Source organism: Varroa jacobsoni, unplaced genomic scaffold (genome assembly GCF_002532875.2).
Source record: "Varroa jacobsoni isolate VJ856 unplaced genomic scaffold, vjacob_1.0 scaffold_468, whole genome shotgun sequence".
In the NCBI taxonomy this organism is placed as follows: Eukaryota; Metazoa; Arthropoda; class Arachnida; order Mesostigmata; family Varroidae; genus Varroa; species Varroa jacobsoni.
Window position 1 is genome coordinate 71154 of NW_019213370.1, and position 18056 is coordinate 89209.

The 18056-nt window shown below is 44.8% G+C and overlaps 2 long non-coding RNA genes across 3 annotated transcripts in view; one reads left to right on the top strand and one right to left on the bottom strand.

Moving 5' to 3' along the window:
• Positions 1-14351, bottom strand: part of LOC111260719 (uncharacterized) — a 20454-nt gene extending 6103 nt beyond the window's left edge. The window contains exons 1-3 of one of the 2 annotated variants that reach the window (XR_002680504.2): positions 12847-14351; positions 12215-12509; positions 10250-10275 (exon numbers count right to left, since the gene is read on the bottom strand). This is a non-coding gene — a long non-coding RNA (uncharacterized LOC111260719). Of the gene's footprint in view, positions 1-10249; positions 10276-10804; positions 12003-12214; positions 12510-12846 lie in introns of those variants that run through there. The other variant, XR_002680503.2, reaches the window with a different exon arrangement.
• The window catches only part of LOC147753463 (uncharacterized), a 30178-nt gene extending 12263 nt beyond the window's left edge, over positions 1-17915 (top strand). Inside the window, exon 2 of the long non-coding RNA XR_015311172.1 lies at positions 17558-17915. This is a non-coding gene — a long non-coding RNA (uncharacterized LOC147753463). The remainder of the gene's footprint in view (positions 1-17557) is intronic.
• The last annotated feature ends 141 nt before the right edge of the window (positions 17916-18056 follow it).

The following is an 18056-nucleotide window of genomic DNA, read 5'->3' on the forward strand; positions in this document are numbered from 1 at the left end:
GTTTATAACTTCAGCAGTTACCCTTAATTCATGATACTATCAGTATACGTTCGGCTTAATAATTATTCGAATTAAGTTATTGTTACAGAATGTTTTTGTAAATGTCAGGTATGCTATATTGCACCGGCAGCATCATTTGCTACTACGGCGTGCACGTACAACGCAAATCATGACTGTGGGTGCGGTATCAGGTGCCATGAAACAGAACCCACTTTCATCCTTTTTTTCGACGCTGAGCAGTCCCTTCGCAGCGGCTCATTGTAGCTATTTGACATTATACATCAAGTTGAACTTGCTCTCCGGAGAATGTTCATGGCGGTTGAGTAGCCATGGGCTGCGTACAGGATCTAGGATTCCGCCGATCCTCTAAAACGCCTCATGCGACTGGACAAGGCGTTTCAGTCATAACGCATAGGGATTTTGTCAAGGAGGGCGTCTTCTTTCCACGGCCAAAAGGTAGAATCAAATTACGAAACAATCGTTATAGATGACCACGCGATTGTACCTGGCGGCTGCGACTCTACCTGCTGCTACTTCAGTTCCTGTCTAGCTGTCCTCTTGCATAATAGCTCCTTGTTGTGTCTCTTCTGCTCACCTAGTGAGAGAAGAACGACATGACAGAAAGTAGGAGGGGTTATCTTGGAGAAGCCCTATATGGACGACCAGGGAGTGGCGACTTCTATGTGAAGATAGAAGGCAATAAGCTGGGTTTAAGGGCTGCAACGAGCCCAATTGTCGAAGTGCTGTGCTAGTATTGGCGAAAGGTCATGGTTCCGGGGTAGGGAAGTAATCTTGCTAAAAGTCACCGAACAATTCCTTTCCTCCTTCTGGCAAGTCCTGGAGTTTCTCCTTTGTACGAAGGACAATGCGCTACATTCTCCACCACTACGACCAACAGCAAGTGGCTCTGTCTGCTCTTCGTAGTCTACCCCAACCCAGAAAGCACTCATAGATCTCTGCGTCTAAGAGTGTCTAACCGACCCTTTGAAACAAGTCAACTTCTATCAGAGTCAGAGTTTGCACCTAGTTGCATCGTTGTCCGGTAGCGTGTCGTCTGATACTCCTAAGGGTATTTGCCTGTATATATATGTGCGTATTTGTTTCGTGACTGACCCACGTCTTCATAATCCATCTTACACGCCTTTTCCCCTTCTTCTAGTAGAAGCTGTTCTCTCACCCTTTTAGCTCTTTTCCTCGGGCTATCGCCGTGTTGTCTTCTGCTGTGAAAGAAAATGTCGAGGCCAAAGAGGAACTACTGTCCCGCCTTTGTAGGCATAGTCGCTGCTCATGTAATGGGAAAATTCGCTCTATTGTGAGCACCCCCTCCCATAGCAGGGTTAGTTCGGTTGGCTTGTACAGCCTCATATCTTCCATCGCTCTTCGTGATGGAAAAGCTGTTGGACTACACGCAGCAGTATGTGAAGAGGCTCTAAGATGATGCGTCATGTTGGTGTGGAGCAAGGAATGCCGGTATCATGCTGTCGTATATGGGCAAGCCAACTATAACTGGTTGTAGAATTCCCGCTATCCGTTAGTAGTGCTTTGGCTGCCCAGGACCCTTTCGTTCGCCTTCCAAACGCTTACGCGAGCTCCTACTTTATTTCGCGCTCAGTCTCTTAGTTAACTCTTGCCCCCTTTACCACAGTTCTTCTTGTGCGTTGTCAGTTCCTCTTCGAAAGCTCTTCCAGTACCGAGACTTATGGGGATAGGGACTTCCTTTTACACACTCAACTTCAAGGGTTTGCCTGCTCTTGTTCTTTGACTTAGCCCTTCTTTCGAGCATGCGGAGGAGGATGTTCGTGCTACTATTTTATCTGGCCAATGAGGCGAGGGCAGCGTGCAGTATCGTTACGGCGAAGAAGGTATGACACACTCGTGGACAGCTTAGCTCGTAAATGCTGCTATTGTGGCAGTGTACTTCCATATTTTACTATGTCTCTATGTGGATGTCTGTCGCTCTGCTATTCATTTTATTAATCTAGTTGTTTAGCCAGCAAAGACACCACGTGTTGTGACGTGCAACTCGGCTTCGCCTCGTAAGCTACACGAACTACCCGTTGCCGACTCTAATCGGTACCAGTAGTACAGTCCTTATCACAGTCGTAGCTATCAGCGGCATCTACACACCCTCCTATCCTAATATCGTTTCTGCTCATTGTCCTAGCTCAATAGTTTGCCCCTCTCTTCTCTATGGTATGTCGGAACATCATATTTAGAGATAGAAAATGTATTCTTAGAGGAAATGTCTAACACCCGTAAAGAAGCGGCCTTGAGCCGATCTTAGCTTACGGGGGCAGATTGTAGCTCAAAGACTAGCATTCAGTAATACGAGAAGACCAGCGTGCGAGTACTTTTTGGCGTTTCATCCTACCGTTCTGCATTTGCCCCTTTCAAGCTATGTACTTTGTCATTCAGGTAAAGGTAATTGCGGCCTGTTTCTTGATGATCGTTTTATCCTAGGTAGATGGTCGTCTTGCAGGCCCACTTCCGAACCGTTTGTTTGGCAACACCGTTCAAGTCGGATTGCCATCACGCAGCTAGAAGGCTGTCGCTTGCTGGTCCTGTCCTAAGATTCAGCGGTGTATAAGACAAACCCCCAAGCGATCGGGTCTGCAATCTGATTTCCGCGCCACCGGACTTTGACCCTAACTCCATATCATCGTGCATCGCGTAGCTTACGCCTAAGGCAAGCCAAGCCAAGCTTTACGACGCCGAGGAATTCTTTCGCCTCCTCTCATCGAGGCTATTTATAATGAAAAAAGGCAACCTCTTTAGTTATTGACGGCAAACTTTCACTGCACTTCTATCTAGTGGGAGCAGACAGGCCTTATTTGTGCACATCCATTCCTTTGCTCTCCCTGAACTAAAATGAAACACTGTGAATGGTAGACCTCTACGTCCACTGGTAATCTTTCCGCATTCGCCCTGAAATCTGTATTAAACTATACAGTTCTTGACGGGGTGGTTTATATACATTACGGTACGATATTTCCTCGCAATATTTTGACTTACAACAAGAGGTACATAATTCAACTCAGGAAAAGTTTGTCTATTATTACCTTATTTGACTTAACCTGTATCTGAACCAGTTCCAACAGCCGTACTCGGCGAACTGCAGTCAAAGGCGATTAGTCATGTCACTCATCAACCACTAGATGTGTATGTTGATGCACCCGTCTATTGTGACAATCAGTGGAAGATTCTTATTTGCGCCCGACTTCATAGCTTTCACTTTTTTCTTGGTTATCATCGCGAAGACGGCTGTGGCCAAAGCTCGGCTGAATACCAGCCCTTCTGCTGTTACCAAACCTCGTCCGCTGCAATCTCTTCAGAACAGCGGTGTCGCCGGGGTACAAACCGTCATCCTTGGGTCTTCAAAATGGGCCACATATCCGTTCCTTGCACTAGTCTTCCTGCCAAGCAGCGACGGCAGGATATGTTGCTTGCCACGCCACATCGTAGTCCCTCGTTGTTCTTTGTTGCCCTTTCGTGGTTACGTCAGTCTACCAACCCTTTACAAAAGTACGGGACGCGCTTCCTTTTCCGGTGCTACGTCCAGGCCGTATTTAGCGGCGAAACAGACTGTAGTCAAAGAAGGAGCGGGAAACAAGAAGCAGGATATCAGCAAGTCAGCGAAGTCGGTAAAGAACACAAGAAATGGCGAGGATGACTTGGTTAGTGAGCGAATCGGTTGGTGGATTGCTCCTGGGTAGTTGCCTGGGTCAAGACGCTGAGCCAAACAACAATCTTTTCCCGCATTATTGCTGGCACTCACACTATTGTTTCTGTTTTGTATAAGGAACTATGGTACGATTATGCCGTATTTTCATAATAGTGTCTCTTTCGAATCACAAAGCATCCGCAGTTTGCCCCCTTTTATGACCATATGGGCTTGCCTTTTGTCACCGCTTGCCATGCTCACAGGCGAGAAAGCCTCAAGGGAAGACAAGCAGGTCGCTCTCCTGGAAGTCGCTTCGAAGACACGCCGTGTTATTACCGGCCCAGTCAGTGCCGAACAGCAGTGGTTTATTGTTTGCTGTTGAGGGATGAAGCTGATTTTCTTTGAGAAATAATCTTTGAGCAAAAACCGAGAATTGAACGAGGCCTGAGTAAGGTTAGAGATATGACGAAGATAACATGGACAGCGCTGAAATCGAAATACAGCTTCTCAGTACAGCATCAGTTGTAGAGCCGGTACCTCATACCTAGTTGCCATTATAGCCGCCCTCGTTTGCTTTTTCTTCATTTTACGTCGAGCTTAGTTGTCCCACCTTCAGGCAACTTCTCAGATGTTGTATACTGTAGCGATTGCTACCTCAGTTGTCGCGGAAAGCCAATGTGATAGTATTTGCCTCAAAGTTCAAGCCGCACCCCAAATGCCAATTCCCTATTTGCTAATGGATGATTGTATTGACAAGCCAGGACGAAGCCTTTCCCTTTCTCAATTTGTAGCTGATCCGCATTTTCTCGATCGGAACGGACCCTAATCGACGGCCATTGGGCCACCCAACAGAGATTCATCCATTGAGCCAGCGGTAGCAAACTCATGAGCGAACAGCATCCTCGAGGCTCCTTTAATATCAAGTGCTGGAGGCGGCATTTAGGCCGTTGCTAAGAACAGGCGCGCGTTCGTCCACGATTCTTTTTGTACGTGAGATTTTGACAACGCCGCGACGCATATCGATCATTTACTTATGGGAAAATGTATGTGCGCGTGAATGCGACGAACCCCTTTATGTGTCTTAACTTAGCAATTTTCTCGTTTGGCGTCGTACTATTGAATTTATCGTTATGTAGAAAATAAGTCAGATATTTAACGACATAGTCCGTAGACTCGGTCATCACCAATGGAGCAAATAGAGAAAACGGTGTTACCAGTTAAGTAAAAGAGCTTAACAAATGGTACCAGGTAGGATACGTGAATTATATGTTGCCTGTTGTTTTACCGGTAGATCAGGAAACATTAGCTTGGCCCAAAGGAAACGAACTTAGCTCAAGGGCCGCTTTGTTGACGTCACTCTGCCAGCAAACTTCAAACCTTATTAGTCTTATACTAATGAACAACGCTAGGTTACTAACTTCCGTATCCAATTTGTCCAAGTATCAAAGTAAACTCACTTGGGGTCAGTACACAAAAACGTGTACTTCGGTATTTGATACTAGCGCTTGATATGTTGCATCCTAGAAAAAAAATGTAGCGTTCAGTAGAAAAAGTCCCCTTGAGCTTACCCCACTAATAGAAAATACCGTCGGTATACTAGTATCCACATAATAGATACTTCGTGTGAAAAGATCATTGCAATTGAGCGAAAAGGATAACAGAGTTGAGCGTAAGCTAGCGTGACGAGCGCTACATTGTTACATCGTACACACCACCCAAGCTCCGAGACATAGATGCTCTCCTGGAGCATTGAAGTACCCTTGATGAGCACTTACACACGGTGAGAGTCGCACCTTTTGTTGGTTCTACTGTCCCGTTCGTAGATCGAAGCAAGCGAGGTGGCAGAAGAAGACGAAGGACGAAGCAAACGGTTTTTTTTTGTAGCCCACTAGTGGAATGGCCCACTAGGAAGAGATCTAAAGCGAGCTCAAATTGAACCTTCGCGTAAGTGACGCTGTCTTCGAGGCTGCTACTGCCCTTGTAATTCGTCCCAAGGGGGTAGCCAGCCATCCAGCAGAACAGCCCGAGTGGGAAAAAGATCTGGTACAGACAAGCCCCGCTCAGGGCCGCGTACCCTCTGTTTCGCAAGCTAAATGCTGGGTAGGGCGTAGACTATGGTGCGTTTGGCTTTCAAAGAGGTGGAGGCCGTTGTCGGGTGCTGGGTTTTTTTTTTTAAATAGCCACTACACTCGCCACCGTGGTCCGTTAATGCCACAATGCTCCCTTACTGGCTTCAGTGCTACTTAAGAGGAGAGATAGCATTCGCCGGCTGAGTCCGTCTCAGTCGCCATGAGTAGGAAGCAGTCTGCAGTGAAAATGCATCCGGAGGGAATCTTTAGATGGCGTATGGAAAAACGGCATATAGGGGGGTGAAAACAGCAGTAACAGAACCCCATCTAGTTGGTACAGCGCTCCGAACTCGCTGAGCTAGACCAATGACGAAAACCCAGAATGGACGAGCATATAAGCGCGGGCACTTGCTTCACCCTTACGGCTACTGGAGAAGCGCTACGATGAGAACATCATTCCTGATTCTTGAGCTTTTCAATTTCAAGGATCGCAAAGAAACGGCCTGTCGAGGGCCCACAAAACGAGCGGGTAACGCGGGCAAGACAAGCGCACAAACGAGACAGAAATATAAGTCTCCCAATGCTGCTAGGGGGTAGAAGAGGCCATCACAACTGCAAAACAAGAAACTAAGTCTTAGTTGTAATCAAGGCAGCATTGATTGTTGGAGCGCGTGTTTCAACAGTGCACCGTAGAACTTAAAAGCGCCGCGAGCTTTTTTGCGGCCTTATCACCTCCACACGTTCTGCAGTACCGTGTCGTAACGGTCGTTCCAATGATGCAGACAAAAGCTTCCATAGAATTCCTGGTGGACCTTTTTTTCTATCATTGTTGCTTTTTCGGCAGTGGGCGGTAGTGATCGGGATAACAAAGAACAACTACTCCTCTCCGTAGCCAGTATTTTTGTTATCATTTTAAAGCTCCTTGGGGAAAAATTTTCGGTACTTGCGTTTCTGTCGAATATCGCGACGTTGTCCAGTGGCTACACCTAGAGGTTTAGGACCCGAAAAAGGTCAGCTATTGCCAGAGTCGCCGTCAGCGAGGCCCGGCGTTTCTTTGGCTCTCACTTTTTGCGTCCTTTTCTTCTTCCTTCTATTGTGCGGTGTAAGCCACCCACCTTACTAAACATCGCACGATGAGGGTCTATGAGGAACATTCGAAAACGGGCTCCACGTTATGCGCCCTCTTCGTTCTCTCAATAATACAATATCTCGTCCGACCTGGCTGTTAAGGAAACTGTTTCGCATTCCGACCACAGCCCCCCCTCCCCCCCTCCGTAAGGTACGGGCTACGATGAGAAGTGTAGACGAGGCACGAGACATCGCGGCCTAGCGCAATGATAATAGGGCAAAAAGCGTTGCCTATGGTAGGCTGGCCGAACTTGCCTCGGGCCTCTCAGAACGAGACTGAAATGCATTCCTGCTTGCCCGAAGAGTTTCACGCTCACGTCCCACTTTGGTCAGTGAAAACATTTTTTTTTACCAAAGTAAATATCGTAACCCCATTTCGTATCTAGCTACAAGTGATAAGTACTGTAACTCATATAGTGCTACTGCTGTTACGGCGCACCACAGCATATTTCTTCATTCGATTTTTCCTAAATTTCACGTGTATTCCATTCTGTTTAACTCGAAGAGAAGCCCAACACGGTAAAAAAACAAAATTTATAAGCATTCGCTTCTACTGAAAGCGAAAGCGACTGACCATCCATTCACGTTGTCATCTCTGATATGCCATACATACACAACAGCGATAAGCCACTCAACAAACATGCGCCTTCTCAAAGGCGCCGGGATTCCCTCTCAATTCTTTTTCTATATCACCCAGTGTTGCACTACTGAATTGAAATTTAACGTAATTTGTGATGTTATACATTGTCTGGTTTCCCAGTACTATTTACACGATTTACGTTACTTCAAGTATTATTGCGTTAATATGTAAACACAGTTGCCCTTCTGTGAAGGAGGTTAGATTACGAGGATTGATGATGTCAACTGGGTTTTCCAAGTTGGGGTCAGATGATCGATTCTATCCTCTACCGTCGTAACGAAAATAGGTATGATTCTCATTCAGATAATATCGTCCTACGGAGACAACGATCACTGCATTAGATGAGTATTAGTCTACACGAAATCCTTGCTTTCATCTTCTGCTTCTCTTGATCGTCTTCATCTGTATTCTATCCATAGTTTGGAGAGGGTCATGAACGCTCGTCGTTTTTGGGTATGCCATCGCTTTGTCCCGTTTAGGTTAAGAGCGTTTCTCTCGGCATAATTACATGCAACGACATGCCACCACCACTCCGTTAGCGTCTATCAGCCTGTCTCGTATCTACGTACTTTTTTATCGTATTAGACAGGCGATTGAGCCTTTTTTCAACAGCTAACAGGTTTAAATTGGCTATGGTGGGCTGTTCGAAAAAGGCGGAAGTGGTTTGGATAGGCGGATGGGAGCGGGGGCGTTTTGAGGAACTTTGAATTCATCGCTACTATCCCTCACCGCCCGGCCGCCTTGCTACAGCCTTGGCTGTGAGCTTGTCTATTATCGGCGAGGACTGTAGCAGCGGCGGCAGCGGCAGCAATGGCGACGTTTGCATTCTCGTAGAAGCTCCAGGGCAGATCTTCCTCTTCAAAAAACACCCCTTTTCTCTATTCTGTCCCTCGGATTCTATACATCACACTACCGCATCTATGTTGTATGGGTGAGCCTAAGCAGCGAAGTAAAAACCTGAGAAAGTTCAATCCTAGCGACAGCGCAGTACACCGTAGCAAACACCAAACGTTACTACTAACTTGGCGGTAACTATTGCGTTCACCTCTCTCTTTTTAACCCTTCTTCAATGCTCTATATTCGCAAGAGACGAAAAAGAAGCGACCATCTTTGCGGTGAGCAGTTCCGTTATGCTACGCGCGTAACATGCTACCAGCTCGACCCGCGACGAACCTTAGGACCAAGACCGTTTCGAGGGGCCGACACGAAATAGAGATTACGCATAACACGCGTCTCGCGTATCCATGAACATCTCGTTCGTTCTCGTGTTCTTTCCTTGTTTCACATTTTGAGATACTCCTTCATTCTCTGCGGCAGTCTCTTACTCTAGGCTCTGTTCCTTGTACGTCTTTGACAATTACGGTTACTGCCGCTATAACTCCGGCTTCCAGCTACTAGCGCAACTACGCCTGTAAAAGCCGTTGAACCTCCGCTGCCTGTTGTTAACCTTGCCTAGTTTATTCATCGTAGTCAGCATGACCATCGTCGTATGTTTTTTTCATTACTCGTGGGTATATACGGGCCAAGAGCTCGAGAACAGCAGGGCAACGCGAACTAGCAGCGACGAAATCGCGCAGAGTTGAGCGGTTGCCGTTTACGGCGAAAACATTTCAAGGGGAGATATTCGCTGTCGTACGGCCCGAACCACTAAATCCCCCTCGACGTATCTATGGGCCTCCGCTGCGCTCAACGATACTACCCGCGTAGTCATATACATCATTGCTGTTGCTACTGAAGCTACAGGCATTTCTATAGAACAGTGTAAGCAAAGAGCAATACAAGACCGATGTATAATATACCACAGCGGAAGCAACCAGCGCATGAACCTCTTCTCGAAGAGTTTATGTTTGGAAGGTATATATATGCATAAGGGAACAGATACACACTCAGACAGGCAGCACGGGATTCCCATGGGTTGTCCTTCAGCGGAAGGAACAGTTCACCGCCGCCGTCGCACAAGACAACAACAAACGATTTCTTCGCCTGGTCCCCGTTTTCCAGTAGACACCGCCGGTTTCGGATGTGCACGCTGGTGCAAGGAGATGCGCAACCATGTTGCCTTAACGGGACGGGATAAGGATGGTAGCTGTGGAGACTGCGTCCTGCAGTGTCTCCATTGGGTATCTGGAGGAATGGAAGAGAGCAACGAAGCAACCATTTCATCGTCTTTATTTGTTGCGGTGGGTGTGCTGGTAAAGAAGAAGCGGCAGGCGTCCTGTAGGTCCTACAAGGAATGCAAGCACAATAGGGATGGACGACAGCCGTTCTCAAAAGAGTGCGAGGGGAATGTTTGAATTTTGAATTTGCTATGCCCCTGAGTTTTCTCTTCCAGTATATAGATGTAGTATTTATTCAGCACAGGCAGTAACTACATATACACATCTGAGTCGTTTGGTTCCATTTAGCTTAGGTAATCAGCTGTGTCGGTTGAGCTTGTTTTTGGTAAGGTTACCAGCCCCATTAGCTTTTTACTTTCAACTATATATCTATTCTATTTAAAGGAGAGGTTAACAATATAGGAGCCATATAAACCATTTTCAGCGACGCGATCAAACATCATGTAGTTGATACGGGATTATTTGAACTCAAATAAAAGTAACAGTAATCATAATAATGAAATGGATTATTGTTGCCACCTAATTCTCTACTTCTGTTTGATTTTCCCATATCTATCATTTTAACTCTTGTCATTTCCCATTGCTCTATTTTCCTTATTCGGATTTCCTCTCCTGAGTGAATAGGACAACGTACCTGATATGCGCCGGGTTCCCGCACACCTGTAACACATTTTTCTTTACTTCAAGCATATATCTGTTACTAACTATAATCTAAACATCAACCAACCAACAGTTCTAAACTTCATATTATTGAGGTGAACGGGTAGTTGGGAATGAGCGAGGCGGGGAGGGTGGTAGGAACGGGAAAAGATGAAAAAATGTACGTAAATAGCAAAATTACCTGAAACAAACTGCATCTGCTTGGGAATCTTAAAAGACAACGAAAGCCATTACGAAACCGGGGCACCTAATATAAAGGCTAGTTCAAAAAACGAGTGGGGATAGACTGAACGGAAAGAAGCCGATTTGGCTGTAGTAGCTAGATGTCGTCAAGAGCCGCTCAGGTCGCTAACGCAAGTACATTAGTTTATCGACTGCTCGACGAAGTAGTAGAGATAAACACTACAATAGCACGCTATACCACTAAAGCAACGGCAAAAGTCTGTGAAGATGAGCGCTGAGCTGCACAGAATTCTTTGTTGCTTGTCCGCATCTTATTGGTTATAAAATAAGCACGCTTTTATTTGTAAGAAAATTAACCTCAGTTGCTGGTTTTTCCCCCTTTTTATTAGATTGCACAGTGAATTACATATAGGGCAGCCTGTTAGTTCTGAGCTATTTGTCACCTGTTTCCTTTCATTGTTTTCTCCCATCTGTATAAATTTCGTCTAAAGCCCGGCGATGTTCCTTGGTGTCCCGAATACTTTGTTGATGTTGCCAGCCGCTGTACCGCGACCCATCCCCCAACAGACCATGACCGCCACCTGCGCCTATATAACCCATCGTTATGCCTCGGTTGCGAAAGAAGCAATAGTAACATTGCCGTGGCACCATTGTGACGCTGCTATCAGCACTGTTTTGTTTTTGTCTAGGAAGCAACTTCTATTTAAGTAGTGTGCCTTTTCTTGTTCTACCACCCAAGCCACCGCAATTCTTTATTCTGATCCCCTGATGGAAATAGCGGTCGTGATGTTAAACTTACTTATTAATACCGGCAAACAACCTCAACGCCCTAAATCCATGGTACTTCTTGGAGTAACTGGCGGCGTAGGTCTGACCCACCACAGACCCAGTTTATTTCACTATTTTGGTTTTGTTGTGTGAACCGCAACCAGAGGAACACCGCCTGCGAGTGGGCATATATCAGCGACGCAAGTTACACAAGACAATGGATGGGTGATTGATATTAAGCGGCTGAGCACGGACCACTATGCCGCAGATAATATAAGGGGGCTGATGTGTGTGTGTAGGCGTGTTTGCTGTGTGTGTCAGGGCTTCAATTCAGCTTCTCAAACGACCACGACCTGTGTGTTGACCCCGAGTGAAACTTATACTAACACGCAGACAACTGTTGTTGAAGGCGGTATGGGATAGATGAGATCGAGCGGACGGTATAGAGAGGTTTAGAGATGGCGTTTTAGAGCGGCTGTCATTCAGGCAGGCGTTCGAAGGGCATCCAGAAGACGCACAGCTAAAAACCCAAAATGGGATGCGTGCCAATGACACTTTTGAACAAGACGAGAGTGACAGCAGCGATCGCAATCTTGATCATAAGCTAACATGGAGAAACTAAGCTAGGTCAACGTTCCCACGCCTCGTTATGGGACGAAACGATAAAATCCATCGCGGTTGATCCCTTACGTTCGACAGTTCATCCCTTTTTGTCCTACGTTCGCTCGCTCTGTCTTTAATCAGTAGGCAGGGTAGTCTGGGTGGACAGACGGGTCCTGAATCGAAAACACCAATGGCGAATGAGAGAATGCTAGTAGCGATAGTCTGAGCTTTTCATGATGACTTTGTCAGAGCAAGCTGTTTGCTATTCCCTAGGGGTACCTCAGACTTCGTAAATAGAACGGGCCGGCAAACCGCTGCTCAGCAGGAGCCGCATTCTTGAAACCCCACTTGCTTTAGACGTAGCGAAACAAACAAAAACACTCACCGTAGCAGGGCGTCTCCGATAAAGGAGATTAACGGCATTTATCTCGATGACGCGCTGACTGGTATTCGGCGGGCGGTAGAGGGACCTGTTACTGGAGACTCTCTGCTAACTTTGCGAAAAGAAGGACCGCAGCATCACCTTCACGCGGTAATAGTGCCACAGGCAAGATTCCTGGTTGATTAGGATGGAAAGGGGAATTTCAAATATCCCTTCCTTTTTCGTTACCAGCATCGAAACTGGTAACGACTCTGGCGACTTGGATCGCTCGAACACTAGCTGTTATATCTCTCACATCCTGAAAGGTCGGTTTTAGTGAAGTTATAAAAAAATCAAAGAAAGACATAGGATCTATTTCTGAAAATTTTAAAAAATAGTTTGGCTTTAAAAAGACACCTTGTTTGTGCATGTAACCGCAACAAAGTGCGTCCTCAACACGTTTCTGAGTACGTTAGCACTAATCGATAACTAAAGTTAAGGGAAATCGCGTTGAAATCAATTTTGAATTAGATATAATATTCGGTGATTGTTTTTTCCAGCTCTCCTATATAAATTGAAGTTTTAGCTATGTGAACACGCAGTGATAATCAGCTGTAGCCACTCGCAAAAGAGAACTTCTTTTACACTTTACTTACGGCTTAAAGGCAGACTGTGCTTCATCATGTCGCACACCGCTCTCTGAAATAGCAGACCGTCGACTATTCCGACACTCGCATGGGCCATAGTGCTATCGCTCGCTGTATATATCATAAACTTCCCAGCCACGAGCTACGTCTCGCCCGAAGCCGATTTGCTCTTCGCGTCCAGCCCCTGCTCGGATAGACCATCTCAATTGCAATACCATTTGCAATTGCGGCGCCGCTGCCAGCGAAAAAATGTCCACATCGTCTTCCACAGGCGGTTCCGTGCTGAAGAAACGAAGACCTATAGAAGGGGGCGCTGGGAAATATCCACGAAAAAGCTCGTCCTGTCTCTTATTGAGGAACCCACCGGTTTAGACGGACTGGGGAGAGTGCACAGCTTAGGGTCGTTGCATTGGCTGTTTGAGGTAAAGACGCATCCAACCAAAGCAGGAACGTAAATAAAGAGGTTGAAAACGCAACATAAATGACAACGACCCAACCGACCAATGCTGGCCCAGCCGAAGAACTCGCGGATTACCCCCGGAAAAATGGGAAGCTAAAAGCGAGTAGAGAGGAAAAAAGAGTCGATGATGATGCGCCCGATCTCTGATGATCACTATTCACTTTGTGAAGAGCGTTCTGCCCCCCTGCAGTTACCCGGTCATCCAGATGGCGATGTAAGATTCTTTAGACTTTTGCTTACTTACTCCTTTCTCTCTCTGTATCTTGCTTAGAGGAAAACGAAGTGGCTACTATTACTGCTGTTGTTGGCTGAGTCGGAGTGGCAAAACCCAGTTGAATCGCTAGGAAAAACGCTCTAAGGACAAGGTAAGATCTAAACGTCGTGGGTATGTGACATGAGACGAAGGCTGGGGGGCTAAGCATAGGACAAGAATAATCGAAACCGGGTGGTGTCAGTACGCTCCTCCGCCCCTTCTTTGCCTCGCTAAACGTCGGCGTAGAGCATGAATCTTCAGGGTGAATTCCTGCCGGATCGGTCTACTTGTCAGGGGAATGCACGACTAAAGCTGAAGATGACCCTTACTGTTCAACTTATTCTCCTGTGCGGAACAAAGAGAAGCTTGACTGAGCTAAGAAGTTCGGGGCCAGTATACTGGGAACAAGCAGATTTTCTCAGGGCTTCTTTTGTCGAATCTCAACGTCGTCTCTGAGTAAGTCGCCAGCGCTATTGTTGTTGCCGCTGCCGGCGCGACGCGAATCGATTGAAGACTAGGAATTTGAGTGGAGTGGGCCGAAACATCGGGTAAGCTCCGCTGACAAATTGAGGCTAGTCAGTTGAGGAAAATAAATCGCGTGCACAGTATGGAAAGATATTGAGTGTCGTATTCTCAGTCACGGACGGTATAAATAACCGTCGTTTGATATTATGCGTTGCCAACTTGTAGCTTGGTGTACTCCATGATCAAGCGCTATAGAACTTTTGTTGGCATATGAAATGTGCGAAAGACAACAGGCACGCAGAATTAGTGCCTCACTCGCTGAATGGAAACAACGTATTTTTTCAACTGACATATTCTTAAAGACACAAAAAAAAAAGATACCAAAAACGGAAACGATAAAAATGTAGCTTGTTAAAATCAGAGAAATAGCATTAGCTACATGGATCCTAATATACGTTCGCATCCTTGGCAATTTTGCGACGTGACAGATAAGTTAAGCTTGCCACGCTTACTTTATTAGCAAACATTCGTAAGTATACAGTTGACTTCCGAGAAAAACAATTTAGGCTGCATTTTCCTCAATGTTAGCTTCAAAGACAAGTTAAAATCACCTTGTTTATGAATATAATCCAATCAAGCACACTTGTCAAGTATCGCTGTCTGAACTGGCCCTTACATAAGGTAATGTGATTATCTTCAGAATATTAGCATCGTTGTGCCTGCACCTTCACTACGCCTTTCAACAGTGTTCTGACAAGATGGCGCCTTATGGTCCGTGCTATTATCATATAAGATACCTACGACCAGATGGCATTGCGGATTGCAACCAAAGGATTATTATATTATATGTTTATAACAGTAGAGAAATTGTAAATAATTCTTCGAAGCACAAGTTTGCTTCGTGATTACATAGGTGCTCTGGTGAAGATTGCACACGCCGTCTGAAAAAGTAGCGTAGTGAATAGTGTCTATGAACTTGAATATATAAGGACATCTGAACCTCACAAAGGTAGAACGAAAATAGATCAATCGATTTTGGTTTGAGCTACCTTTTCGTCGGACAAATATTTTTCATACTATTAATTCGACTGAGTTTGTTCGTCACCGTAAGAGTTGAAGCGATTGTTCCGTAGGAAATCAGAGAACGGTAGTTTCGTGTTTTAGTGTTGTAAAAACCCAAATACCTAGATAGTTTTTGAGGAAACAAGTTTTGCATTGTTGGCACATCATAGAGGACTAGAAAAGCTTAGCTGGTCAGTAAGGCTCGTTTTGAAGCCATTTCAATAACTGATATTTTATCAGGCGTCTATCTTTTGCGAAGTCCTTACTCTAACAAGAACCTTTAGTTTGATCCGCTGTTCGATAATATTCGACGTTCGAGATGGTTGTCTCGGTTAAATACTAAGTCTGCATTACGCAGGACCCGGGTCGAAGCGGTATGACATGACAACAGCGGTAATCTCACCCGAACTTCCAGGCAGAGAATAGGATACGCCAAATTATTTAAATCTGTATATAAATGCATTGACAATGAGACGCTATCAAACGGCGTTATCGTGGTCGAATTTTCCAGTACGAGATGAAACCTATAATAATAATATATAATATATATAATAATAATATATAATATATAATAATAATAGTATATTATCACTTACTCAATGATCATTGCTATTATCAATCATCAGTCATAGTTGACTCTACAACAACAACAACATCCTATGATTCGGTCAACGATCCGTGCACGGTTTCTGTCAAAATACCGATGTTCTCCTATACTGGCCAGTGTTTGTCCGAACTCTCATGAAACACAATTTTTTTCGTGCCGCCAAATAGCTGCCAGCGAATTATACTGCTCTAATGTAGAACCGTAACTCTTCTTCCGGCTAAAACCAAGCAGATCCTGACGACTCGCATACGATAAATATTCGGAACCTGTCTGAAAAGGTGGAAAAAGCGGAGGGACACTCTTTGGCGATCAGATATTTTGTCGCTGTTTTTACTGCGTCGATAGTTTAAGATAGCGCGCGCTGTCGGCGTAAACCGCAGTGGCTGCGGAAACCCATACTTTTGCCTCAGCTATTCGATCGACATGGTCGCTACTTCCTAGGCTAGTAAAGCGAAATCGTAGAACGCAAAATTCGTTAGACGGCAATTTTTAACGGCCACTTCAATAACACGGATGATAAAATAATCTAGCAGTGCGTACATTGTATAACCTTGATACCTAAAACTCTTATCTAAATCATATCGTTGTTATTAATCAGCTTATTTTTTCTAAAATGGGGCTGTGATAAATATGAAGATTGAAAAATGCTCTTAACGTAAAAGTGAACACGCCGAACTCATAAGCGAATATTCGACGCACGTAGAAATTAAACCCAGATAATGTCTATACATCTTCAATAGATTTATAAGTCATAAGGAGAGACAGTTTTATGGTGGGCCGACTCCCTTAAGTTGTTTATTTGTATGAGCGTTTATTCAAATTATTGTTTAGCCGCAGTTTTTTTTTATAGCGTATTTTTAATAATATTAAACATCATGTAATTAATAATATCTTTTTAAGATTGTCTTAATGAAGGCGGCAGGAGACCCGCGGATGATATCGTTGTTCCGCTACGCAAATCACAATATCACGTTTCGCAAATGTTGAGCATTGCCTAAGCTCGTACTAGTAGACATCCGCATTTTTGTGATATTTTATTATCATCGTAAGATAAGACAGACTCATCTAAACTTAAGCGATATGTATCTTACTGCCGGTGCCGGTTGCATGGATGGTTCCATACCTTCTCGAACTCTATCTAATCTGTGCAATTTTATCAGATTAGAAAATTGGCTGGTGCAAACACATTCAGATGGAAATAACCAGCTTGTGACGTAGTGCACCCTTATATTATATGGATACAGCGTCTCCGTTGACAAAAAAAAAAGATTAAATATATTAAGAAGCGTCATATTTCTCTGTCTACTTCATGTTCAGTCTAAAAAATATTGTTCATTACGCTAAGCTAACATTTATCTAATATAATTTCGTGGAATAATACTACAATCCGAATATATCCGTATATATGCGAGTCAAGCTATGGGCTAATGGGCCTTTTCTGTACATTTTTTCAAGCTTTTTTGGGACCCTTACTTCTTGTGTACATATTGAAACATCGATACCCTAACTAGAACGCAATGTCTAAAACCAACCCTGTATAACGACTAACTTATACGTTTTCATAAGTGTCTATATGTATAATATATAGTAATAATAATTTAGTGTATCGCTAATTACTTTTATTTTGTCGCATGTTTCGTACCAGCTCGCATAATCTTCTTTCGATGGATCGCATTTTGTTAGATAAATTGGTTTCTGTATTCTCACACTATTCAAGTGTTACACCTCAACCACTTTGAAATATTTCTATTAATCAGCATCTTCCCTTATTACCGTAGTTTATAAACCTGACCTCCATTAGTGTTATAACGTTCGAAAAGCGCCCTATTAATAAGATTTTCTTCTAACAACCATTCATGTTCACCCTTTGCAGAGTTGAGTCTATGCAGCCCCAACCGTTTCGCGCCCTCCGTTAGTAGCAGACGACACCGTGGGGCCTGCACCCACGAACAACAAACAGCAAATATGGCGACCGCCGTCATTTCCGTAACCCAGCAATGTGGACGTAACCTAAGCGACGAATCCTTCGAACGACAACACGCCCCTTAACACTCATACCAGCAGAACGACTACGATATCAGCTGGACTGTAGCTATAACTTCCACCTCTAAAAACTCAGCATGAACTACGCAAGCAGTATGCCCTAAACGGACGCTGCAACACGAAGCGACGAATAAACCAGGTTCCGAAAGTGGCACGACGACAAAGAACAATAAAGAACGACGAGAATACGTGTTAGTCCCTATTTTATGGCTTGAACTAGAAGCCTAAATTACTGTCTGTTGTTTCAGTCTGTTGACTTCGGTGCGCCTCCGTCTGTTCACAGCGTTCGTTCACTGTGTGCGCCTCGCGATGCCCACATAAAGAGACGA